At 32.3% G+C, this 26934-nt stretch overlaps 1 protein-coding gene across 28 annotated transcripts in view; it reads right to left on the bottom strand.

Annotated features, from left to right (window-relative positions):
* The window catches only part of Adgrl3 (adhesion G protein-coupled receptor L3), a 773708-nt gene that overhangs the window by 595441 nt on the left and 151333 nt on the right, over positions 1–26934 (bottom strand). For all 28 annotated transcript variants that reach the window (XM_021730674.3, XM_040292372.2, XM_078021326.1 and 25 more), the window contains one exon: positions 9300–9364. The gene's annotated coding sequence lies outside the window, so the exon portion shown is untranslated. The remainder of the gene's footprint in view (positions 1–9299; positions 9365–26934) is intronic.

The raw sequence follows: 26934 nt of genomic DNA, 5'->3' as shown, positions 1-26934 counted from the left end.
AACAAGAAGTATTTGCTTACAAAATGTAATTTCTTCATTGAATTTTACAATGGTAAGTTTACATGATTATATATGCATTACCACCAAGTTTTATGAAAATCTAGCCATTCGCAATTTTGGCAACAAAGCCAACAAACAACTGCTTGCTTCCATTAAATTCCAGTAAGAGGCAATTTGAGAGGATACTCCCTAGGAATTAAATTTTGTAGATAAACATTTTAGCAAATTGCATTATTGTTGTCAGAACATTGAAGGCAGCAGTAGGCCAAATCAAGAAATTCAATTTCTTTATTTCTTTCTTTTAAGCAATTAAAGTCTCTTTCACTAACACATTAGGAATCAAGAAAATGCATATTTTTGATATTGAAAAAATAAGAAAGGTGAAAAAATATTCAGGTAATAATCTATAATGTTCAAAAGAAGAAAAAGACTGGGCTTTCTCCTGGGACAAATAAATTCTACAGGTATATATATTCAAGGTTTATGTGAAGGAGTAGTAAAAGGAGTCCACCACTTGAACTTCCATCAGTGCTAAGGGCACTGGTATTTGCAAATAGCCCATGGAATACTATAGCCAACTGTCTGGCCATCCATTTCAGGTATTTTATTTTTAATCTGACCATTTTATCCTATCTATAATACATCTCTCATACTTCTAAGATATCTTCTCATTAATACCACAATCATATTTGTCTAATTAGGTACCTTCTTTTTTTTAATATTTTGTTTTAGTTGGACACAATGCCTTTATTTTATTTTTATGTGGTGCTGAGGATTGAACCCAGGGCCTCACATGGGCTAGGTGAACGCTGTACCACTGAGCCACAACTCCAGCCCCAGGTACTTTCTTTAATATAAAAAAGTGTCCTCTTAATATGTCCCTAAGGTCCTCTTCAGTTTCTAGACCCAATACTCTATCATTCAGGAAAATACTATTCCCTCCCAAACTGATCAGTCATTATTCTATATTGAATAATGAATGGTTTGCTCTTTCCATGACCATTTTCTCAGAATGTCTATTCTCTTTATCTGATAGTAAAATCCTTTTCACATGAAAACAATACCTGAGGCTTTTCACGAAGAATTACCCACTTTTCCTCAAGCTTCTATTAAGTAGCTAACAAATTATAATACAACAAGTTGTACATGTTTCTGTACCTCTAGAGAGTCTTTCAGTTTCCTCCAAATCAAGATAGTTATTCCAGAATACAGTGGATATATTATGCATATCAGACAATAATATAATATGAACCAAATAATTACCATATATGAAAATTAATGTTTTATTCTTTACTTTGAAGACATAAGATTTCTTACTGTCTTAATGAAGCAGTAGTTTTTCTGTATTATTCGAGTATAATCAAATGATATTTTTAATCAGTCTCTTTCTCTTGTAAGTATATAAAGTTCATATAAAAATGTATTTTCATTCTGAAAAAAAAGAATTTATTATGAAGTCTATGTTTCATAATTAAAGGGAGGCACTAATTAAAGAAATAATATTCAAAATTCTGAAAAAATGTTTAAATCACAATTTTCAATAAAGCCTAATATAATAAATAATGGAAATAGGAGTTTTCATTTTCTCATGCATTTAATCAATTTACATCTATAATTTTTCTTAATACTGAACTTTGAAAAACATTAATGATTTCATAATGTTTAAGTTTTCTCAAATATTTTGAAATTCTATTTGAGCACCAAACTGTTTTTAAAAATTATTAGTATTTTTAAAAATCATATAACATGTATGTATGTTTTACTCCTAACAGAACACACACACACACACACACACACACACACATACATGCAAACTTTTTCCTCTCAGTGACACAAGATCATCACAAAATTGCACCATCATATTTTTTTAGAGTAAGAAGGTCCTTTATGGATAATCTAATGCTTCCCTCACTAATTGGACAAATGAGAATACTACAATCCAGAGAGATTATGTAACGTGCCCTGGGTCTCACAGCAAGTTAATAGGAAGACCAGGCCTAGAGTGAAGACAGCGTGATCTCCACTTCTTCCCAACAGGACCCATATTGCAGATGTCTCAGACTCTTGGATCCACAAAGAAACTTTACTGTGACATTCAATGGACAGAACATGATAATATTTACTAAGATTTTTATAACTTAGTGTTTATTTGTTCCCTGTTCTTAATATCCAATGTAAAATATCTTTGATTTTTTGGTATTTTTCTTTCCCAAATTAATGATTTAGATATGTGTTGTCTTGTTTTTGGTTTTTTGTCTGGCTTTTGAGACGGTTCTGGCTAAATTACCAAGGCTGGCCTCAAATTTGGTATTCTCCTGCATCAGCCTCCAGAATCAGAATCGCTTGGGGTTACAGATGTGTACCAACAAGCATGGCAATTTATGGAGTTTTCTATGACTAAATTTGTTAGAACATACAGTAAATTTTTTTTTCTCAATGAGGGTGATTCTATTTTAAAATCACTTGAAATGAGCATTAGTTTAGTCATAAGCATTAGTTTAAATAAAACATGCAATGTGGCATCCAGCACAAAACAATAGTGAAGGTACCGTTCCTGTGGCTAATTTACTACAGGAAATAAGATACTTACAAAAGGAAAAAGAAAAAAAATGCTGTGGAAGAAAAAAAATCATAAAAGTAGCACTTTTCCAGCAGATGATGTAATTTTTCTACCTAGATTCAGAAACCAATAAAAGCAAATCTTGCCATAGTCAGTATACTATTAAAAATGAACAAAACCTAGCCTTTAAACAAGATGAATTTTTCTTCACAGCACCGAATTTTATAATAACAATGGAACTATAAGTAGAAACAAAACAGAAACAAAAATATGTCATAGCAACAAAACAGGTAAATAATAAAAAAGTCAATGTGTACACTTCCCACAGGCTCCAGCAATGTCACTCTCAGGTATTGACCCTACAAAGATGAGAACTTAGGCACATGCAGGCTCCTGCATACAAACCCATACTACAAGTGAATATTTTCTTTTTAATCTTCCCCCCCCCCAAGAAATGGTTTGTTCACAACTTTATTTTATATTACTAAAAATTAGACAAAAAAACTAAATGTTCTTCAATAGGTGGCTTCATAAATTAGCTATGATACATTCATTAACAGTGGCATACTACTCAGCAATAAAGAAGGGAGGAGTTACTGAGACATTCAACAAGGGAAACTTTTAAAGATATCACGCTGAGTAAAGGCCGTCTGTCTCAAAATGCTACAACTCTATGATGTTTTTATATGAGACTGAAAAATTTAAAGCACAGGAATAGAGAATAGTTCTGCCGCTGTCATAAGATAGAAATAGGCACAGGGAGTCATAGCAAAGGAGCAGCAAGAAGGAATTTTTAGGTGATAAAACCAATAACCTAACTGGTGAAATAAGATAAAAATAACAGATTTCATAGACTTATAAAGGAAAGAAAACATATAAAAATTATAAGTATAGTTGAAAAATAGTTGTAGTTTCTCGGGCATATACATTTGTCAAAATTCAGTATGTGCTTAATAAAATTTAAATGTATTGATGCAAAAATCTTGAACAAACTTCCCTCTTAAAAGTAAACAAAAAAGTTAGCCAATGATGCACTATTTCTAGCTATAACACAAATGATAAACCTATAAATATTTGTAGCTTGCAACAGACCTAATTCTATTTAGATACCACGCCCCATTCAGGCAGAAACAGGGAGTTTTCGGAATCATCATATAGTTTTCTTCTATCCCATGGCTTACAGGCAACATTGGACAGTTTTTAAAAGTTTTATAAAGAAGGTCTAGCCCAGAACAAGAATCAGAATATGAGGTTTTGACAAGACTTTTGCTAGTTCAGGTTTACCCACAAAACCCATAAATAATGGAAAATGCACATCATAATGAGTATGGAGTATGTAATGATTTTATAGTATGTACTGATCTTATAACATGAAAATCTAATATAAGCATTTATTTTAAAATGAGTAAGTACAGTCATTTTCTATCTAGTTTTAGAAGAAAAGTTAACTGAAAAAAAGCAGTACATGCCAAAAATACAAATGCCAGCACACTCAGTAATTGGTTCTGACTTCACTAATCTTTGTTAAAAAAAAAAAAAAAAACTTCTATTGGAAATGGATTTTATTTTTGTTTTGTGAATGAAAAGTATTTTTGTTGTTTTGTTTTTACTCTATTTCCTCCTCACAGCTTCATGGCCTGTTCATGGTATCAGTAGCAGCTAACAATTTTTGCACTACTCAACTGACTGGCAGCTATCATTCGAATGTCAGACTTATCTTTATGCAGATTTCCAAAGATTACCATTTATGCATGCAAATCCTGAAGGACACTAACTATACAGCTGACAGATTGTGACAGCCACTATATCTCCAAGAATGGAATAAGCAGGAATGACTGTCTGAATAATTAATGTGCTTTTACTCTGCCGATGGCCAGTTTTTACATCCTGCACTTTATGACTGTGGTTTTGAAATTAATTAGAAAATGTAATTCCATACCAAATCAAAACTTTAAGTAAAAATTCTACAAACAAAAGTGTAAAACAGTAAGACAACTCATGACCTCTGTTTAATGTCTTATATTTTTAGAGGTCACTCCTATCAAGATGAAAATTAATACCTAGTTCTGAACATTATTTCTATAAAACAACATTACTTCTGTAAAACAATATTATTTCTGTAAAACATTACATCATTACTTCTGTAAAGTAAAATACACACACACACACACACACACACACATAAATTTAAAGAAAAAGAGAACTCATCCAGGATATTCAGCTCAAGTAAATACACTATTTTCAACATGGTTTTCAGTTTCAAACCTGAGATTCATCCCTAATTTCAACTTCTCTCTCAGCACTCAGTGTAATCAGCCAATAAGATCTATCAATTTTGATTTGTAAATATTATCAAATATGCTGCTATCCCTTAATCCCCACTGTTATTCACTTAACGTGGATCATCATCATATCAACTGAGTTACTGCAGACATCTTCAGATAATCAAAATACCTGTAGTCATGTAGTCACCCACACAACTTCCAGAATTGCCTAATACAGAAATTCATGCGCAAGGCCGGTGGTACACTTATAGACACATAAAAAGAGAAACTAAAAGCATGCTATAAAGATAAGATAGTTAGAATGTGTGAACTAAAGAAAAGAGGCATTAAATCAAACTTTGTGTAATATTATGGCGATACATATTCTGGAGAAGAATAAAGCAGATGGGGGCAGAGCATACTCTCAGTTTCAATATTAAATAGCATGTGTTGGGAAGGCTGTCGTGAGGGGGATGTTTGCAGTTTAGGAAATAAGCCACATGAATAACTGGGAAACTAATTGGAAGAGAAACCAAGAAGGCTAGAGATCTTAGATGGAGCAGCCTGGTGTACTCTTCACCGGCAAAGAAGCCAGGGCAGATAGAGGTCAGAGGAGGCTGAAGATGGAAGGCTTACAGTGAAAACAGTCAGGTGGGTGTTAGGTATCCAGACAGGAGGGACCTCTGATGTGGATCAGGGTAGTAACCTAGGAGATACTCAGGAGAAGTCAGAAGATGCTGATAAATATGCAACATGTCAGAAAGGGAATGTAAGCATTACTTCAAGGATTTGTGCCTAGAACTCTGGTGAGAATGGTGTTACTAAATAGGCTTTTTTTGGGGAAAAATTTGATTTGAGGTTTCCTTAAATATATTTAAAGAGATCATTTACTGGGCTGGGAGTGTAGCTCAGTGGTAGAACCTAGGATGTCTGAGTCCCTAGCTTCAAGTCCCAGCACCTCAAAAAAAAAAAAAAAAAAAAGGGTGAGTCATTTACAATGGAAAATACCCCTTCTACAGCACACCATTATTGAAGTTCAAAACAAAATGGCACTTTATTTTACATTGTGCTTAAGGTATGTCTACCTCTACTGTATGGCAGTATATTTTAAGCACTCCATGTTACACACAAGGAAAGTGAAGCCCAGAGGAAGCACAACAAATTCATACACTGAGTCTATCTTCAAAGTGTGAGCTTCCTCTTTCTCCACCCTCACTTCGTATTTTATTATCAGAGTAGAATCTAGAGTTTCTCAGTGTTGAGGGTACAGGAAGAGGTAGACTAGTGAGAGAAATGAAGGAATTTCTAGGGTGATTTATATGTTCTATACCTTGATTTTGGTGACACGTAACTTTATCTGCTTGTTAAAGCAGAATGGTACATTTTAAAGAATGAGCTCATTCTATTGGAAATACACACTAATAAACCAGACTTTAAATAATACAATCTAGCAAATACTATTAATTGATACAAGCTGGAAATATGCCACACACACACACACTCACACACACACACACACACACACACACACAAAATATGCCTACACATACATCCCAAATGAAGAGTACTACATAAGAGTTCTACATTTTCTCATAGTTCATGTATTAGTCTAATACTTGGGGTTTTTTCCCTAATTAAAGCAATACTTTCTGCATCATCTTCCAACAGTATTTTATGATGAAGTAATATATTTTATTTGTTGCCATACAATTTTTCATGTGTAATTACAGCCAGTTTTCCACAGTGGGAAGAGAGAGGGTTTCCCCCAGTGAATTTGTTCCTTCCCTACAGGAAATCTCAAACAATACTTCAATAGATTTTTCATGAAGTTTAGTAAAAAGCTGTAAATTACTAGATAAAGCATGACTTTAAATACTGATAAAAAAGAGATTTTAATTTTATATTCCAGGTATAAAGTTATTATAAATTCTGATATTCACATTGCTGTGTACTATCATTACCATGTACACTCCAAAACCAAATATTCTTAGGATATAAGAGATAAATACCAAAAAGAAGTGTAAAAAAATACTTCCAATGTCCCTTAACTGAAGAAAGAATGAATAAAATGTGTTGTATAAAGGAATATTATTCTCCCATGAAAAGAAAGATAGTCATGAGCATCCTACAATAGGGTTAAACTTGAAAATATGCTAAGTGAAAGGACAGATATAAAAGCTCTCACATATGATTTCATTTATAAGGCAATTCCACAAAGAGAGAAACCATGTTACTGGTTGCCAAGAGAGGAACTGAGGGATGAATGTATATAAACTGTTAAAAGATACAAGGTTTCCTTTTAGAATGCTTAAAATGGTATGTAATGTGATAGCTGACTGACTTATGAATATAACAAATACTAATATATTTTAAAAGGGTGAATTTATTATATATAAATAATATCTTAACTAAAGAATAAGGAAACATACACTGCCAACCATTCAACATTGTAAAATCCCTGATTCCTTCAAATACTTCATATTTGGAGGCTGTCATAGTCATTACAGTAAATATTGTCTTAATTTCTTCTTATATTTTTTAATGAAAATAAATATGAGGAAAATTCTGAAATATGATTTCCATTATTGTTCTGAAACATTATTTCCATTATTCTTGAGTATGCTAGGAACAGTCAAGTTAAAAAAGTCATTTTTTTTATGGCAGACATAGTATCCATGAGTTGTTCTAAATCTTCTCCCAGTTCATCTTGCTACATTTTCTCACCACATCTGTACTCTTCCAGTAACACTGAAAATAGTTGTCCTTCTAGTGGCCATTCCTTGCTCCTTCACAAATCAGTCTGCGAGCTGGGAATGCCTCGCCTTCACTCCAGTGAACTTCACAGCTTCTATGATGGTTTCAAGACCCACCAAGAAAACTGAACTGCTTCCACCTTTCTCTTCTAAGAGTTTGTCAATAACTCATTGAAAATATGTACAAGAGTATCTAAAGCTTCATCTTTACCTTTAGCTTTTAATGTCTCCTGAAGAAGTGCATTTAAGTCTTGTTTGGATTAATTTTTATTTATTTATTTATTTAGCAAAAAGAAATGGATGAATGGACCTGTTTTTTTGGTAAACTGAATTAATTTTTTTCACGGACATTAAGTACCAAATAAACCATTTCATTTTCAGTTTAGAAGAACAATGTCTGCAAAATTTAGATGCAAATGTAATAAGCCAATAAATACAAATGAAAGATTCAATCATATCTATTCTAAAAAATGAAAATAATACATGGGAAATTAATGCAGTGATGGAGAAATCAAGGCAAAAATATTTAAAGGATGAAATATCAGTCCAAAAATTTCACCACCTACAAAGGCAAGTGCACTGTTTTCATAGTGCTAACTCACTCAGCACTTTTAAGGCTACAAGAAAATAGAGAATCTATGAAAACAGATTGATAGTAGTTTTAATATATACCAATTATATCAGTAATCCAAAATTGAATGAACAGAAATTACTGTAATATTAACAATGAAAAAGTTGATATTTCTAACTTTCAGATATATATTAATAACAACTCATATTTTAGACATTTACAAAGTTCTTTACAGAATTTAATTTCAGTAACTTCAAGTCCAAAGGAAATTCCAATATTAATGTTGATTGCTTAATATAAAGATTCTTTCTGCCTTCTATGATTTGCTGGGAAAAATATATGCGCTGACCTAAGGTTATACTCTGAAATTGTTCAGGTTGTACTCTGTAAATGTTTGTTTGTTTGCTTGGTTTGATTTGATTTGGTTTGATTTGGTTTATATACAAGGAATTGAACCCAAAGACTTTACCATCAAGCTACATTCCCAGCCCTTTTTTTAAATTTTTATTTTGAGATGGGCTCTCACCAAGTTGCTGAAGCTCACCTGGAACTTGTGATTCTCCTGTCTGAGCTTCTCAAGTCACTAGGATTATCTTAAATAAATTTGTGATAAACGTAATCATCACTTTTGAGAATAACTTGCTTTATATTAAACATCTTGCTGCTATCAAATGAATGTATTTTATCTCCTAATACTCATTCACAATTAAATGAAAATGAGAGCAAATCAAATGAATTAAAAATGACATTCATATGTTGTCCATGTACCAACTGAAAAACAAATCAGCATCTTTATTTCTCATTAGTTAAATAAGTAACACATCATACGCACCTTTTCAACAGAGCAAATAAATCTATTCATTTTTTAGCCCATTTGTTTTTCAGATAGCTAAAGCATATTTCCTCAAAATAAAGGATGCTTAACTCTATTAGTTGTAATTTTTTCAGAAAATATCGATTTATTTTCCTAGTCTATATTAATAAATGTCAATTTATTTCCCCAAAATACACAAAATTCCATTTTAACATGTGCTGCATTTTTGATATGACAAAAACTCATAAAAGCATTATGCTAACTTGAATATAAATACAGTAAACATAGTTTTTAAATTACTAATAAATATGACTGGAAACAATAATCTATCAATTACCTTAGTTTGTTCTTCAATTACTAAAAATCCATGTTTTTTCCTCCAACTTAACAAATTAAACATTCCTGTAAAAAAAGAAAGAAAAGATTCAATTAAACACCTGGAAAAAATATTTTATTTTTTGGTTATATAGAACTGTTTGAGTAATTCCTGTTACTTGACAAGTCTATTTTTTATTCACAATGCTTAGTGTTTCATAGCAACAGACTATGATAAAAAGAGGCAATTCAGGATACATCTGAAACATGTTCACTGGACATGTGAATGAATCTGGTAGGTACAACATTTAAATATTTTCCTAATTAAAAGAACATACAAGTTTTAAAACAAATTCTAAGATTTCCAAGAACTAGCCTAGTTTCTTAACAAGAAGCACTAAAATGTTGATATATATCTTATCACTTGTACCTTTAGAAAACTGCTGTGGAAAATAATTGAGAAACACCTTAATATATTTTAGTACATAATCATATGTGCCCCCAAACATGAATGCAACATTCTCCATACACTTAAATATTCATACAGACTATGAATATAAAAATCAAGATAGATTCAAAGTTTTTTTAAAAAAATTAGAAAAATACACAAAACAAATTTACTTCAATCTTTGATATTTAGGATTTTATTTGTCTTCATTTTCTTTAAGATATCATGATTTTTTCCATTTATTGTGTTATTAAATTAAAATTTAATATGCCAGATTCTTTTCCAAAAAAAAAAAAAGAGTATTTTCCTACAAAGCATCTTCCTTACATTTTAATGTTCACTAGTAATAAGACAATGGTCACACTAAATTTTAAAATTTCTAGTGAATCTATTTAAGAGCTTTAAACAGTCATCCATTTCATTATTTATTCTGATATTTAAATGTATTACAGTATTTTCATAGTAGCACTTTGCTCTTAGTAGAAATTCAAGGAGCTACACATATGTCAAAACAGTGACAAAAGCCATCATCTATTCAAGCATTGTGTCACCAAATGGATAAGAAATTAGAGATAGAGCAAAAAGTCAATAGGATAAAATTAAAATTGAGTTCTTAGTAAAATCACTTTATTTGAAATTAGGAATACTATAACCTAATATAAAAACAAATTTGTTGAAATTATTTGCTAATGAAAGTATTTTATTTTGTTTGCAGATTTAAAAATATTAAACAATGGAACCCACTGTATTTTTTCTAGTGAGTGTCTACTCATATTTGGCCAATTAGTAAGGTTTTATACCAAAACTGTAACCAAAACCCACAGTGAATGGCATATTTGGTTACGTGGACAGGCAAATAAAAGCAATTTTCAAACCAACTGCTTGGATTTAATTTTTAACACCCACTCTCTCAAAAAATGAAGAATGTTTTTTCAAGAACTACTGACTATCTACATGGGTTACACATACACCCCCTTAGTTTTTGAAGAATGGTCATATCCCATTTTGAAAATGTTTTACATATCCTGAACAAGCATGGGTACTAACAGCACAGGCTTACCTACAAATATCATCAGTCTTTAGGGCTTTTTCCTCCCATGCAGGAAATACTTTCTGACATCCAAGCAGGACCAATACTTCCCAAGTGCTCTTTGACACACCACACCCACGTCACCACAGGTAGATCTATGCATGTCTTCTAATGCTCCCATACCTCTTTGTTTTGTTCTTTATTTTTGCTGAACTGTACACTGTTTTAAGAACTGCTAAAGAAAAGGAACTCTGCCTTCTTCTGTATCACCTCTCCCGACAGGCACATAATAAGGGCCTCAAAAATGCTTACAAAATAAACAAAATAGTTGCATTTTTTATAAATATTTTTTTTAAAAATGTTTCTTGGAAACTGTAATACAGTAATACAAAATCAAAACTGTAGCATTATATGTGTCTTTAGTTTTCACAGCTATCTCTATAGGTTTCTTTCTTTGTCTTTTTATACATAAGAACAGAGATTCTTTAATTTACAATATGGTTTTCAACGTTGCATGACTTCACTCCATTATAGCCACTTTGGGCACTTAAGAGTGGGCATACATCTCAGACCAAGGACAAGCTTACATAGAGCCACTTAGCCCCCTGATGAGACTGGCAGGTATGAGGCCCAGCAGAGGAAAGGAAAGATGAAGGGAATGGAAAAAAAAAAAACTAAGAAAAGATAATAGCATCTTAACAGATGATACTGTTCTATCAGTATAAAGTAATAGGGCTAAATTTTGCCTATACTTCATAACTTGAACTAAAAGAGATTTTTAAAAACTAAGTATTATAAATGTTTGATTTGCATTTCTCTAAATGCTAGAGATGTTGAACATTTTTTCATATATTTCTTGATTGGTTATATATTATCGTCTGAGAAGTGTCTGTTCATTTCCTATATTGATTGGGTATTTGGATGTTTTTGGTGTTAAGATTTTTGAGTTCTTTATATGTCCTGGAGATTAGTGCTCTACCTGATGTGCATCTGGTAAAAATTTGCTCCTATTCTGTGGGCTCTCTCTTCACTTCACTGATCATTTCTTTTGCTGAGAAGAAGCTTTTCAGTTTGCATCCATCCCATTTATTGACTCATGATTTTATTACTTGTGCTATAGGAGTCTTGTTAAGGAAGTTGTGGCCTAATCCAACATGATAAGAAACTAAGATTTCATCTCACTCCAGTCAGAATGGCAGCTATTAAGAATACATATAATAATAAGTGTTGGCGAGAATGTAGGGAGAAAAGCACACTCATACATTGCTGGTGGGACTGCAAATTGGTGCAAATAATCTGGAAAGTTGTATGGAGATACCTTGGAAAAGCTGGAATGGGACCACCATTTGACCCAGCTATCTCACACCTCGGTTTATACCCAAAGGACTTAAAAACAGCATACTATAGTAATACAGTCACATCAATGTTTATAGCAACTCAATTCACAATAGCTAAATTGTGGAACCAACCAAGATGCCCTTCAATAGACAAATGGATAAAGAAACTGTGATATATTTACACAATGGAATATTACTCAGCATTAAAAGAGAATAAAATCATGGCATTTGCAGGTAAATGAATGGAGTTGGAGAATATCATGCTCAGTGAAGTAACCAATCCCAAAAACACAAAGGCCAAATGTTTTCTCTGATATGTGGATGCTCATCCATAATGAGTGTCTGGGGAGGTAGTATGAGAGGAATGGAGGAACTTTAGATAGGGCAAAGGAGAGGAAGGGGAAGGGAAGGGGTATCGGGGTAGGAAAGATGGTGGAAAGAGATGGACATCATTATCCTAAGTATATGTATTAAGACATGAATGGTGTGACTCTACTTTGTGTACAACAAGAAACATGAAAAATTGTGATTTATATGTCTACTATGAATTGAAATGGATTCTGCTGTCATGTATATCAAATATTTTTTTAAAAAAAAAAAGCAATAACAAAAAATAAATAAATGAATAAATAAATAAATATGTTTGAGCATGTGACTAGAGGGAAAGCACTTAAGGAGGACCTAAAAATTTGGTGTGTTTTAGTTAATGTATTCAAAAATCTATATATTCTTTAATTTATATTTATACATAGTTCAAAAGCAACATAAAAGCAATGTACTAGAAATTATTGCTATTCACTAGAGGGCTTGTGAAATGGGTCTAAGTACTAAATTGCTTTAATTAAAATTTAAAAGTTAGATTATCCTATGCTTTGCATCAAACTTTATAAAGCAATCACACATTAAAAGAAATCAAAAGTGTAAAATAAAATATAAATAAGGTTCAATTCACCAATTTAAATAAGAAATGATAAGCATGAATGTCCAAGGAAAATTTTACAATTCTACGATAGCAAATTCTAAAAGTAGAAAAATCTTACTAAGAAAATATTTAATCTGCCAGGCACTACTCTAAGTGGTATGGATTTAAGAGTAAAGAAATAAAAACAGCACTCACGGAACTTGCAAGTACATTTCCATTGGAGAGCAGACAGAGGGAGAAAGGGAAACGAGAGAGACAATATGCATCTGAATACACATATAAACATTTTGCATATTTTGAATTATATGCAATATGTGATGTAGATAGATTTTTCATTTATGTACTAAATTCTTAACATGCAGCACATATTGTTTTAAATTATTTATTTTTGTTTTCACTTAACATATTTTTAAAAAATCTTTTGAGGTTTGTATGGATATTATTATCATCTGTACATGTAAATATACTAAGGCACTGAGTGGCCAAGACAGATTTGACTGTAAGAAGTTCAAAATCAGTGTTTATACTCTCAAGCCTCTCCAATAGTATACTGATTTTTACTACTCATGGTTTCAAGGGATATATATATAATCTAATAGAAAATTAGCTTCCTTAAATCAATGTTTTAGAAAACATTCACCTCAGAATTTTATAATGTTAATCACTGTTAGAGGATACCATCACCTTCTGATACTTAAATAAGGTTTCAGGAAAACCCAATAAAAATTAGTCTGGAAATAAGAAAATAAAATTCATTTTTCTCTTATTTCAAGTGGTATTAAATACAGAAGTATGTAGCACTGAAAGCAGAGAATCTCTGCTTCTGCAGGCAGGTTGGATCTGTTTATACTGCAAGCCTCTGCCGCCAAGAAATGTGCTGCAGCTCTTAATGGTTGGCTGTGCCCTCCAGTGTTGCAGCAGACAGCAGACACTCACCACCAATTTCTTCTTTCTGAGCACTTGTCTCATGAATTTGAAGAATGAAATCCACAGACAAAGAGGAGTGAGTGCAATAGAGTAGGATTTATTCACGTGGGAAGAAAAGGGAGCTCTCACAAAACAAGAGCAGACTCCATAGGGGTTGCCACTTGAGTGTGTTAGTCTAGGGGTCCATATAGCACATGGGTCAATTCTACTGGTCCAAATTTATGTTTATCTGGATCTGGAAAAATAATAATGCTATTAGTCCAAAATTATGCTAATGGATGTTTGGAAAAGTATTAAGGCTATTGGTCAACCCTTCAGTTGGAACTTGCCTTTATGTCTGCCCCACTTCTATTTCCTCCCAAGGGCCTGCAATCCCAGCATCCCAGGAGGTTAAAGTCAGCAGATAGTGGATGTTTGGGGGTTCAGGCTGTGCTGCTAATGTGAAGCAGGCTTTCACACCAGGCAGTGTGGGCCCACTGCAGAGTAACAGATAAGCCTCCCTAGTTTGCCTAGGCATTGGCTTTCTGGGCCTGAGGCCTGTAATAGTCGGGTGAGCTCCACTGGGCCATGGTCTATGCTCAAAGAACACACTCCAGCCCAGCCAGGCCACCAATCCACCGCTCCATTGCTGCTACTCAACTGGGACTAGTAGACTGGCTATGTGCTCAGCACCCTGGGAGTCATGTCAGAATCACCTACTGAACTTTCAGTAAAGGTTCATGAAGCAATGAAGAAGAGACATAAACAAAGATTTTTTTAAAAAAGATCATTCTATTGTCAGTTAAAAGAGAGATAGGGCCTTGTGCATGCTAAGCACATGCTGTACCACTGAGCTACATTCCCAACCACGACAGTGCCACAATTGAGCTTTAAAAAAAAAAAAAAAATGGCAATACTTTTTGTCCATAAGAGTTAATCTTTAAATCATTTTCAAAAAACTAGGCAAATAGTTAAATATTAGATGCTATACTTTTATTATATGTAAGAAGAAATATATATTCTTCATATATATCATTTCACATTGTTTGTAAGTTATATAGGAAAATGTGAGACAATAATCTCATAATAGACATATTAACTGCATTTATCACATTCCATCTTTAGGTAGGCCTTCAAATATTATGTCTATTAGACTCAGTGTTCAAATCTTTATTCCAACTCCCCCTTCAGTTTTCAATCTACCAATCTGTGGATTATCTTCAAATACTTTCTACTTTTATTCCTTATTGTTAACCATTATCACATGACACCAAATTATTTTCTCTGTACTGATCAGATTTTTCTCTATTTCCATTATCATAATCCTCACTACTATGTGAAGTGTGCACAGAAAATATTTTAATAGAATATAAAACTGTAATTAATAAAGATTATCATGGTTACTAAATAATACTGTTAAGGCAAGAATTCAAGATAATTTATGCTTAATTCAACTACTAGCCACTATATAGTGTCACCACTAATCTAAACACCTCAAAGCACTTTAGAATTCCTAGAGGATCATTCTAAGCCCTCTCAAATCTACCCTGAAAACAATTACCAGAATTATCTACAAACTAATGATGGTTTATTTCATGATGGCTTTCCTCTCAGTAACCTATAAAAGCACCATATTGCTTTCCATAGAAATATGTAAAAACCTTCTAAAGGATGAATATATTCTTTTATATTAGAAACTCCTTTTGTAAAGCACTCTACCAAATAGAATTTATACATCATTTAGCTTGGGTTCTGATCAGCTCCTCAGGCAAGACTCTTCTGTACAGAGTAGTTGTGAATGAAATCCCCTGTGCCAAGAATGCTTGGTGCACTCTATACACTCATTCCAATCTTTGCTACTATGCTAAGTCTCATCCCCACAAGCCTTAATTAAGTAGCTTTCCACAAACTGATCTTAAAACTTTTGGTGTATTTTTAAATGGATAGGACAAAGTTTAGTACTAAATGCACCCATATTTTCCACATGAGCTAGCTCATAGAGCCCATGAAACAATAATCCATTGTATGAAGGAAAGTACAAAGGAGTGGAACTTTGAAAATAGTTGAGTAGCTTAGAAATCTTTTCCCCAATAGCAATGAAAAAAAAAATGGACCACGTTGCCAAAAATATCTCTTTCAGAGCAATGCAAATTAACCAGTCATATAACAAATTAGGAACTATTTATTAAAAAAAGAAACTACTGAATTTTTGGCAAGAACATGGGTTTTTATAGCTCTATGCTTGAAATTTTCTCCATCAATCCTTCATGCCCATTTAAGAATCAGTGTCAGAACATAAAACAAATCTCAATAAATTTAAAATGATTGAAATCATAGAAAGCATACTGTGTAACCAAAACATAATTAAGTGGAAATTTAACATCTTCCCCTAATTGGAAACTTCTAAGTATTTGGGAAACCCCATATATTTGAAAATATTGGGAAATAATAAGGAATTAGAAAGTATTTCAAACTGAATAAAAACTAAAGCATAACATATCAAAATTGCTATGATTCAGTGAAAGCTGTATTTTTAGGCAAATTTATAACTATAAAAACCTACAATAGAAAAAAAGAATGATTTCAGATCAGTACCCAGAGCTTCTTGCCTTAAGCAAATAGAAGAGAAAAATAAATAGAGAGTTAAGAGAGAGAGAGGTGGAGAGGTGGGGGGGTGGAGGAAACACTAAAGGAAAAAAAGATATCAAGTTTATCAGAAGAAAATGTTTAAAAAATTACTAATTATTTAAAAATCCCATTAATTGTTTTTAAAATCTCACCAATGATTAATGTTTAAAAATGCCTTATTTATTGTAATGTGACAATTCGATAAAATTATTTAGAAACTTATTCCACACTAGAAAAAAAATACCATTATTAATTTTCTTTAATAGCCCAAACAATTTTTATAGCATATATTTAAAATGCACAGACAACTCATAGATTATTATTAGAGAAAAAGGACATCAAATGCAAAATATAGAAATGATCTTCAAAGTTTAATCAATTTATTCCCTAACATTTTAATTGTACATGGCTACAATTCTTACATTTTACTTAAAAATGATGCAAAACAAGTTATAATTAATACAAGAAAGGGAATATGTTTATTGTGGTAATAGTTTGCCATGTATATACATTGCTAGGATAGCATCAGATAGGATAAAGAAGGCAAGGGGAAGGGAAGGAAGAACGTATCTCAGGTGTGTGCTACACACTCAGCCATTGCAGTAATAGCTAGGAAAAGGGTAGTGCAGACAGACACACTTCCTTCTCCCATAGAGTATAGATTCTATTAAAATCAAAAGGACTAGCCTTTTACTTTATTTCCTTTAGCTTGCAACCAATTACACTGAGAATTTTTCTGCACTCATAGAAATGACGAATGAATCAGAAGTCCCCAAATACACATAAACTGCTCCACTTACGATGGGGCTGGGTACCAGTAAATCCACCATAAATTTAAAATATGATGTTGAAAATGCACTTATTATACCTAATCTATAATAACACAGTCCCCTGTAGACTATCAGTTGATTACTCAGTATCTCATGGCTGTGGCCCACTGCAGCTATCCATGTATTCTCATAAAACTAGCCTGAAAAAAGGTCGAAATTCAAACTTAAAGTAATTTTTACTGAATGTTTATTGTTTTTGCACCACTGTCATGTCAAAAAATCTAAATTGAACCATTATAAGTTAGAGAATGCTGAATAAGAGAGCAAAACTAATTCTGCCAGGTACCTGGCTCTGGCTTTGTACCTTCATGGGTCTATTTTGGTTATATTCTTGCAGCCATGAGGAAGATACTAAAAAGCGAGGAGTACTCAAAGCCTCCCCAAGCCCTCACAGCCTCAAGCACCTCCTTCTTTGAGTTTGGCAAAGGACTGACTCACAGATGCTTTCACTTCAATTGTCCTTTGGTATAATAAGGGAGAAAACCTGCTGTGAATATTACAGCCTCAGAAGGAGTTCAAGCATTCTATTCCACACAGGAGCTGAAATGCTTCCTGTAACGCAAGAAAAGATGGTAAAATATGCAGCAAAAGTAATGATGAAGGTGAAAACAAACACCTAGAAAAGGAATCAGTTCACAGTGGAAACTCCCTACTGGCATCATGAATTGAGGGGTGGGGCAGAAGAGCCACCCCTTCTCCTTCTAACATTCCATGTTACAAGGAGTCAGCAGCCATGTGTCTAACCTTAAGAGAACTTGGTGAACATCCAAGAAGACTATTTCCTCAGGCATGTCTGTTCTTCCTTTTACTATTTGAAAAATAGTTTTCAAATTATCAATCTGAAAACAGTCACTTAACTTGCCCTGTGTTTTTGCCCCTCAAGATGGCTATTTATGACTATAATTACACATGACATATTTGCCAGCTAATCATGGTTTCCAACTTCTTTAATAATGGGAATTATCAAGCTTCTGTATAATAAAGTGTGCCTGCCCTCTATACTTTTAAGTGATCATTTTCTACTAGGACAAACTGTAATCTATCCTATTATTTACATCATGAAATAATAATTATGCAACAAAGCATACATTTAAAATTCTATGGCAAATAAGTTCCAAACAATTGTAACAATTTGCTTTGTAAGTAATAAAATTATAACAATAATTTAGTACTTAAGAAGTTTTAGTAAGAAGGAAATAATAGACATCAATGTTCATTTGTTTCAAATTCAGAAAAATAAAATTAATTTTAAAAATAAATGTTTTTTTCAAAATACAAGAGTCAAGTCAAGAAAGGAAAAAGTTATTCTCAGAATTCCTGTCAAAATAGAGGACTATAGGGCTGGGGATGTAGCTCAAGCCATAGCACGCTCGCCTGGCATGCGCGGGGCACTGGGTTCAATCCTCAACACCACATACAAATAAAATAAAGATGTTGTGTCCGCCGAAAACTAAAAAATATTTAAAACTTCTCTCTCTCTCTCTCTCAAAAAAAATAGGGGACTATAAATCATAAAGTATATAGAATGAATTTTCAGAATATACCAGCCACCTAGTAATAGTGATTGCTTCTTTTTATTTAAATATATATGTTAAAGTTCATGTCAGTTTTCTTTTTTATACGATGACTATATGAAGAAAAAATATGCAATCACCTTGTTCTTGATTACAGATAGGTTTTTGAAAGGTTGCATATGAATTAATTCACATTAAGTGGATTGGAGATATTCACTATTTAAATAATCTCTATACTAAATCATTTTAAAATGCAGTGAATAATAACCAGTTTTCCATTCATGTTGCTTGAAGTGTCTTTAGTCATTCCATCCCCTTTCCTTTAACACCAATCCAACAGGCATATAGGACTTACCCTGAAACACGGTGCTAGAACACCATAAATCAAGAGTAATTTAGGGAGTATGCTTTTTGATTCATATCAGAGCTATCTCAAAGTTATGGATGTAAAAAGTTCATTCCTGTTTTATGTCTAAAATTTGAATAAGAAATTTAAAAGTACATTAAAGCAAAAAGGCTATAATACGAAAAGATCATTTTCTTCAAATATTTATTACCCTGTCTTTAATTATCAGCCTTTAATTCAGAAAAGTGTATTTGCCCTTCATGGTAAATTTAGATAATTAGGTTATTCTCCCACTATTACATACTTTATAAGGAAAAATAACCTAAGAAAAAGTTATTGTGTTATAATGCATACTATCAAACATTTTCTATAGACTCATGATTGAATTTTTAAAAAGTCATTGAATTTTTTGTATTTATATAGCTTCTGATTTTCACTTCCAGAAAATTATTTTATTTCTCCTAAGAGGTTAAATTGCCAGGTAATATCAACCCCAAGAGAGTATGGTAGAATCTTGGTTATTTTACTATAGATGAAAATCTGGCATCTAATGAAGTATTTTTTGGTGTTTAAAACAGTTGGATTACCAGACCAGACACTGAATCTCAAATGTACTTTTTCCAAAAATCCTGTCCTCTGGTCATTAAAAAAAAAAAAAAAATCAATAAATAAATTCTAACTGAAGTTTAAATGTCTTCTGAGAAGTGACCTCCATCAGGCTCCTTGGGAATCTTGGGAATGTTCCAACTGTGTAGGGGGTTGGATGTGGGATCAAAAAGCAGAAAGAATGAAATAAAGAAATGCTTCTGCACAAGAGAAAAAAAAAAATCTGGCTGGAGGTCTAAAAGTGATTAGCTTACATGTCAAATACCAGACGTCCTTGCATTGCTACTGGGCTTTCCATTTTTCTTTTTGTTCTATTCCCACACTGCCTACAGTTCATCGCATAAAGCTTTGTTTCTCACTCAGACTAAGATTTCAAGCAGAAAATCTTCAATACCAATTCTTTAAAATGGTGTGCTTTATGCTCCATAGTCAATAGAGACAGCAACATCTGGCAATCAGACCAATGTGATTTCAAATCCTGAATTATAAGACATGCTATTTTTAAAAGGTCACACTGAGCCAAAATTCAATGAGCTAAAGCATTGGAGAGGCCCTCAAATCAAGACTTAGTTATGCTTTATTTCCTATACATAGTTCTAACAAGTAGACCTCAAGAGATCAAGAAGCAGCTTACTGACAGGCTAACCACCACCACAAACATATGAAGAACTAAGGAAAACAAAAACAACCTAAAACAACACTGGAAATAGTTTAATTATTCAAACTGGAAAACTGGAAAACTTCTGGAGTTTGGGCGTGATATTTGCCTTCACTTTTTTTAACATGCTTGCTAAGTTTTAAAGGGTGTGTGTGTGTGTGTGAGTGTGAGTGTGTATGTGTGTGTGTGTGTTTTAGTCTTTCCTTTTGACTGCATTATAGGTAGCCCTACACTTATTATGTTCCAGGATCCCAGTGAATGCCTGAAACCATGAATAGCAGCAAACCATACTGATACTGTTTTTTTCCTATTCATACACACATATGATAAAGTTTAGAATACAGATTAGGCACATTAAGATATTTACAATAGTAACCAAGAATAAAACAAAACAATTATAAAAATATACTATAATAAAAGTTACATGAATGGTCTCTTTCTCTCCATCAAAATACCTTTTTACTTTGCATTTTCCCTTAAAGGAAGTACTTCATGTCTTCTCTTCAAATGTTTGAATTGCCAGCACATAAACTCTTCTTCTTTGAGGCCATGATTAAGTGCTACTGGAACACATGCACTGCCTGCCATACCATGACAGTGGATCTAACAACCAAAATGGCTTCCAAGTGACTAATGGGCAGGTAATACATATAGTGTTGATAGACTGAACAAAGGAATAAATCACACCTCATGTGGGAAAGAGTAGAACAATGCAATATTTCACTACACTATTTGGTGGCATACAATTTAAAACTAACAAAATATTTATTTCTGGAATTTCCTATCTAATATTTTGAGACCACAGTTGACCATGGGTAACTAAAGTTGTAGAAAAGAAAGACTACTCTAAAAATATTATATATTTTAAAAATACTATATATTTAAGTATTTCTGTTTTACTTCTATATACTAAGTCTATATCTGAGAACATTGTATATCCAGGAGAGGGAATATTCATATCAGTACTTCTAAACAATATCTAATAGAATTTTTTAATGAGTTGGCTTTGGAGGTAAAAACATATGTATCCACAAAACTTTGGTAAGAATAATTAAAGTACCTATCAGATATCCACACAACTCTTTAAGTTTAAACTAAAAAATGTCTGTGAGACTGAAACTGTATTTTTCAGAATGACCAAAAAAAAAAAAAAGAATAATGAATCAGGGAAATGACTTGTCTGAATTAAAATGTTGGTTTTTTACTTGGTAGTGAACCTAGTTTACCATGTCACTAAATAAAATCAATTTATTTTAGAACTGTATTCAGGAAATATAAAAAAAAATAAGACCTAATTTTTTTAATTGTTTCTTCTATTTTCTTCCCTTAACAGTTGACCTCTCAAATTTAAATGAGATTAAATATGGGAACATACAATTTTACCTATAAATGATAAAGTGTTGCATGTCTCCTATTCCTACAAAATAGTGTTTGAAATTAAATAGTCATGCTTTATAGAAAACAGTCATGAATTTATCTTTTCTTACATGATCATTACATGCTTATAACAACTGTAAAAATAGCATGTCATGGCTATTATAGTAAAAAGTCAAGATCAAAGATGAACTACATATTTCTAGGACAGCAACAAAGAACTGTCAAAATTTTGGTTGAAATCATTTTTCAATCCAGAAATCTGTTTTTTTTCCTTTCAATAACTAGCAAAATTTCCACTAATAGGCAAAAGCTTTTTAAATTCGACAGCATTTCAACTCCACTTTAACCTGTATTTTATTAAAATGAATGAAAAATTTAAATATAAAAAAATTAACCTATTTATATGTTGGCTGCCATATAAAAGTGTTTATAGTCATTTTTATTCAATAATCAATTCAATAAACATAGAGCCACAATACTCTTGAAGTTGGGCTAGCTATTGGAAGCAATGCTGCAATTATTCCTACTCTTGGGAAGCTTCCTTTCAATTGTGCAAGTTCTTAACAATGCAGAAGAGTCTTAGTTTTGAACTCTTCCGTGATCAGCCCTGCTGATATGAATAATATTAAAAATAACAAAATAACAGTAATAAGTTGAAGGAGTCTATCTAACTTAATCATAGAAAAATGTACACCCTATCTGAAGAATCTGTTAACAAGTACAATGGAGAACAAAAGCAAATTTACTGAAAACATCACCTAAATATTAAACAGCAAATAAAATACGTTTCTACTTCATTGTAGACAAAGACAGTCACAAGAAAGTTGATTCGATTAAGCCAATCCTAAGCCTTTAGGATACACAAATTTAAAACCCTGAGCCATATACTAAGTGATGAAGGCAAAAAGGATTCAGTCCAAACCAGCTTTATTTGCTTAGATGTTTTTTATTATGGATGTATTTTATTACATAGTAGTAAAAAATTACAAGGCAACATCCTGTTATTTCCCACTGGGAAAAAAATGATACAGATGCACTATTAAACCTCCGCACAGGCACCAGCGTGCCAGGCTGCATTCCACTTGTGTCTTTATAATGTATCAATAGACACTGATGTTCATGTGGCTGAGGGCGAAGTTAACCAAAGGAGTACCACTTAAACATCTCACTAAATCATGTCTATAAAGAAATCTAGAACCACTTCAGCATTTCTATTGACCACATACATATTGTTAAAAAAAAGTTCTTTTAAAATATGGCAACTGAGTACCATAATCTCTTAAAAAAAAAAAAAAGTCTTTGACTATTTTAATGATTGCTACTAAACTTTTTTCAGGGAAGCATATCATCAAATACCTAAACATCTATGTTTGCTAAGCTGAATTTTGGATAAAATATAAATTCTTAGTTCAGATCAGTTATTTAATAGGTAATCAATTTATTGAAAATAGTGAATGAGTTTTACAACAGAATTAAGATTATAATTTTTCTCAACTCTATCATCTTTCCTCTTTTCATTATTATTCTTATCAATTTATTTATTATTCTGTTAAAAATATTATAGATATTGTACAAGTTTTGTGGGTTTTTTTTCTTAAGTTTTAGTTGGACACAATACCTTTACTTTATTTATTTATTTTTATGTGGTGCTGAGGATGGAACCCAGGGCCTCGCACATGCTAGGTGAGCACTCTACAGCTGAGCCACAGCCCCAGCCCCATTGTACAAGATTTTAACATTACAAACAAATGCTCATATTTTTTCTGCTATTTGAGATAAGATAAGGAAAATTCATTTTTTTTTTGTTAAGATTTGCAGTCTTTAAGGATATTAGTGGTGTTCTACACTGCTATACATTTAAGACTGGAAAATATTCTCCTTCAGAGTTTCAGGAGTCCTAGGAATTGCTTTTAATTCTGAAGCACCAACAACTTTAGATTGCCACAATGGTGCATCCCCCCAAAGCCTCAGCAGATCCAAAGCAGAGGCTTACTGATATCCAGAAGCACCATGCAAACTATGCCTGGACCACTTGAAGAGTAAAGTAAATGCAGCATAGAGAACACATTTTCCTTGCCTCCAATACATGGATGATGACATTCTCTCTGAAACACGTTGCACCAAATGATCTTGAACATCATGTTACCTGTGTTTGTGAGGTGTCTTCTAAACTTTTCCCATTTCGTAAAGTATCGATCCCTTCAGCAGTCTCAGTTGAGCAAAAATCAACAAGATGTACAGTTTAGAACAGTTAAATTGCTGAGTGATTCACCATATTGAAACTGTTTTAACCACTGTCATTTCAAGTCATGAAAATTTGAAAATTTCACAATTTTCTCCTTTGTAATTTAGAGAATCAACTCTGACTAGGAGGATGTGTAGGCCATATACATCTGCATGACAATCATAATGTCATAAACATTGCTTTATGTCATGGGTATAGTGAGAGCAGCTTATAATACCCATCTCATCTTTCTTTCCCTTTGACAGATAATTTTTTTCTGTCATTTAAGAAGTATCCTAAGTGTATAATTTTCCCTCTAAAAATTCAATAAGTATGACAAATATCACATGGGAACATGAGTGCAAGATTATTCTGTATTACACCTGTGACAATACCATAGACAACACAGCCACTCAAGAGAATGATAACATTAAGATGTTGCTACTATTGAAGAAAAAGTACCAAGAAAAGCCACTTAGTAATAACCATTGCTATAATACTAAACTGGGGTGATAGTATTGTCTTTCAAAAGCTCTATCCTCCTCCCTGAACCCAGCTTATTTGTACATAAACAGTGATCTACATTGTGAATGTACTTCTGATTCCTCACTTGTGTTAATGGCTTCTTTTACTTATCAAGCCATTCACTCTACAATAGTATATATATATATATATATATATATATATATATATATATATATATATATATATATAATGCTATAAAACTGCATACACAAATACAATTTTTGCTTATGTTATACAAACATATATAACACCAGAACTTTGTGTTCTAAGAAGTTTAATGCCCAGTGGATGAAACAGTTATATAAAAAAATTTCAAAAAGCATACGATAAATGCTGTGTTTAAAACCAAAGAAGAACCAAAAGCAGTAATGAAGTACTGTGTATTTTTAAGCAAGACAAGTCAAAATCCTATTATAATGCCCATAATTTTTATAAATCATGACATGATTTGTACATTAATATTTCATGTTTCATATATCATCTACTAGACAACAAACCCAGAGGACAGGATATATGATTTATTGTGTTGATCACACTCTCTAATTATTTATCATAGATTATACATATAACACGTCAACGAATATGTAATAATAGTAAACAACACTTAAAGTGTGCACTCCGGAGTCAAGATGCTTCATTTCAAATTTTAAGTCTTATACAGCATCCTGATAATAATTTTTAAAAAATCTTTAGGCCTCGGTTTACTCATTTGTAAAATTGGGACTAGGAAGTATTTTAAAGGTTATTAAGGAGATTAAGAGAGGTAAAATGTGTAAAACATCCAGGACTACCCCTATCACATGATAGACACAAAATACTCTTAGCTAGTAAGGTGCTAAATGCCACAACTGATTTTTATATGCATTGTTTTTTAAAAATACAATCTTACACAGTGAGTAACATTATCCCTATTTAAATATGTTGAATCCATAGTAGAAGGAAGTTGAGACTTTCTAAACATGTAAAAATTACTAAATAGCAGAGCCACAGGTCAATGTGTAACTATAATATTCCAAAAAAGACAGATATAAATGATGTGCTTAAGCTATCTTGGGCATCATAACTTACATATTTACAATTCTAGTCATTTCAAAAAAGTCAAGTGAGCATCACTTCCAGATAAAAAATATGAAAGAGAAGACATAGAGGAAAAGTTTTCAAACATTAAAAAGCCAAATATTACTGAATTTTAAATCAATGGGTTCTAACCCATTTAAAAAAATTTAAAAAATTAAAAAATTAAAGTGAAAACCAAGTTATTCTACTCATAGGTGGAGGAAGGTACATCTCTCAAAGCACGACTGAGCTTACATGCTGATATTTCAATTACCTTCCCTAGAACTAATGATGAGACAAATGCTACACGGACCAATAAATTGCCTACAGAAGCTGCCAAATTAGTATCACAAGTCACTCAGTATATACTACCGAAAGAAATATTTCAAATTCTTCAAGCTTGACACTTGTGTCAATAATGCAGAATTTAAACCCAGACATCAGGTAGGTAAGGGCAGACATGTGACATTGATGTCAGTATACTATTCTCAGAGTTAAATACAAAGAGGGAAGCTTTTCATTGGTAAATTGCTGAACAAAGCTTGGGAAAAGATGCAGTAAGCACAAAGGTGGAGATATATGAGCCAAATGATGAAGAGTAATAATTTTCTTACAAATATAATTTTCAAATATATGCTTGTATCAGAAAAAATTCATCCTCAGAGAGACTTTATCCTGTAGCTCACAGTTAATTTCCTAACGCCTTTGTGTCTAGACATTCTTCTTCAGTTTTATGATTGAACATGTATATCATAACTTATGCTTATTAAAAAAACACTAAGCTCTGTGGTATTCTTAGCATTTTAAATACTTTTCTCTATTTTAATTGGCAAAAGTATATTGCTATCTTCAGTATCTCATGTTTACTCTCTACTACTTCAAATTATTGTTCCCAAAGTAATTGCTCTGAAATACACACCAATTAAAAAAATACAGGTCAATCCATAATAAAAATGCAAACTTTATTGTGTGCTAAAAACTACTCCAAGTCTTTCTGATCCAGTGACTCACATATTTTTCAGACCATTATGAGGATTCATATCCTTCCTGATTTAAGATGCAGCAATGTAGGCCTAAAAGTTAATTAATAATGGATAGGTCCTGGAGTAGAAATCAAGACCATCTACCCCAAAGCCTATGTTTTTAACTACTTCCTTTTACTTTTGACATTAGTTGACCAATATTACTTGTGCTGTAAGTTTTAATTCAAAGAAGATATTTTAATGAGGCTTTTTGTAATCATGTAATCT

This window comes from Ictidomys tridecemlineatus, chromosome 9 (assembly GCF_052094955.1).
Source record: "Ictidomys tridecemlineatus isolate mIctTri1 chromosome 9, mIctTri1.hap1, whole genome shotgun sequence".
In the NCBI taxonomy this organism is placed as follows: domain Eukaryota; kingdom Metazoa; phylum Chordata; class Mammalia; order Rodentia; family Sciuridae; genus Ictidomys; species Ictidomys tridecemlineatus.
This window is presented reverse-complemented; position numbering and strand designations above follow the sequence as displayed.